This window comes from Mus pahari, chromosome 5 (genome assembly GCF_900095145.1).
Source record: "Mus pahari chromosome 5, PAHARI_EIJ_v1.1, whole genome shotgun sequence".
Taxonomy (NCBI): domain Eukaryota; kingdom Metazoa; phylum Chordata; class Mammalia; order Rodentia; family Muridae; genus Mus; species Mus pahari.
The window spans coordinates 56,954,410-56,956,328 of NC_034594.1; the positions used below are offsets into that span (position 1 = coordinate 56,954,410).

At 43.8% G+C, this 1,919-nt stretch overlaps 1 protein-coding gene across 2 annotated transcripts in view; it reads left to right on the plus strand.

The window, feature by feature from the left end:
• Mogat1 (monoacylglycerol O-acyltransferase 1) overlaps window positions 1-1,919 on the plus strand; it is a 27,167-nt gene that overhangs the window by 20,298 nt on the left and 4,950 nt on the right. The gene's annotated exons all lie outside the window — the stretch shown is intronic.

The following is a 1,919-nucleotide window of genomic DNA, read 5'->3' on the forward strand; positions in this document are numbered from 1 at the left end:
TTTTATGTATATGAATACACTTTAGCTGTCTTCAGACACCAGGAGGGGGCATCGAATCCCATTACAGATGGTTGGGAGCCACCATGTGGTTGCTGGGATTTGAACTCAGGACCTCTGGAAGAGCAGCCAGTGCTCTTAACCGCCATCTCTCCAGCTCAACTTATTTTTTTTAGATGTTTCACTAGGATTTCCTTCATCTCTTCTCTTCTTCTCCTCCTCCCCTTTCTCTTTCATAACAGTCTCATGTGGCCCAGGCTAGCCTGGAACCTAGCTATGCAGCCAGGTGTTCTTGAACTGCTAATGTTTCTGTTTCCACCAGCACCGCTCCTGCTGCATTACACGGCGCACATGTACACGCACTACATTTTCTGCCGTCAGTTTATATGAGCTTTGCTGTTCAGATGTTACTATTTTTAGCTGCCATATTTAACTCAGATGGGATGTAGGAGTCTGTTGATTAGTTACTACGGGGAACACAGGTACATTTCAGTGTACAACTGTAGTTTCACGATCCGATGGCTCGTTTCTTTTGACTTCGTATCGGTCCATCATTTTGGCTCCCTTGTGTAATGCTATTGATTTGGGGGAGAAATAGAATGGAAAGTTTGAGATATGATTCAAGGGCTAAGTTTAATTAGATGCAGTGCATATGCTCACATATGAAAATAAAGGGCATTCTGTTGAGTTAAAGGATTATAGTTATTACCCCATTGCGTTAATCTTTTTTATTAAATTAGAGTCACTTGCCATCTGACATAGTTAAACTGTGCCTTTCCTGACAAAGCCAGAGTCAAAAGCAGTTGCTAAATGTGAGCTAGCTGTCAAGACACTATTATCATCCATACTGTGCACTGGGCTTCTTTTGAAAACTCAGAATAAGGGGACACTCCATTGCCTCGTCCGTCTGCTTCCTCCCAGTGGTTCTTAGTCCACAGCAGCTCTGGCGGCCTGTTGTTATTTGAAAATTTTAAGTGAAGCTAAGAATATGAACATTTCATAAAGCCCCAGCTATCATAATCTTAGGACAACAGAAGGGGAGTCGAGGATCCCAAGGAGCCCGACTCGTGGGAACCCAACCAAGCATAGTCCTGGGATCCCAATTCCTAGGCAGCTGAGGCTGGAAGATCACTAGGGAAGAGGGAGGGAACAAAGGAAAAAGGAAACAAGAAAAGGAGGGAGAGAGACTGATTCTTGGGAGGTATGTCTTAATGGCTGTGGCTCACGTGTCCTGAGCTGTACACAGATTGATATTGGCATTAGGAATCCTTATCATGCATCAGGGAGACGGGCTGAAGGGAGTGGTGAGGTTTTAAGGCCCGACTCCGAGTGACACAGCTGTCGTGGGCTGGGAAGCAAATGCAACCATGGCAAATGAAGCCCTTGACAGAGTTTGAATGTGGATTATGTGCAAAATGTCTCATCATGGCGTGACTCTGTGCGTGTGATCATGGCGATTCCTAGGACACTTTTCCCATTCTTAGAAAATAAAATAGTTAGGGGTGATTCACACGACTGAGTTAGTGCCATCCACGATCTCACTTGAGATGTTTTTCAGACATAAATAGCATGCCTGACATGGTGGTACATGTCTTCGGTCCCAGCATTTAGGAGGCAGAGGCAGTAAGATTGTTGTACGTTTAAGGCTAGATCCTGTCTCAAAACAGAACAAATAAATGAACAAACAAAAACCCTACTAAGGAACTAAGTAGGTAATTTGGTTGGTGGAATGCTTGTCTGGCAAGCACAAGGCCTAGATTTGATTCCTGGCATTAAACCGATAGGGTAAATGAATACCTTTAATCCCAGCACTGGGAAGGTAGAAGCAAGAGGATCTAAAGTTCATGGTCATTCTTTGCTATACAATGAGTTCAAGGCCTGCCCAGGCTATAGGAGACTTTGTCTCAAAAAAAAAAAAAAAA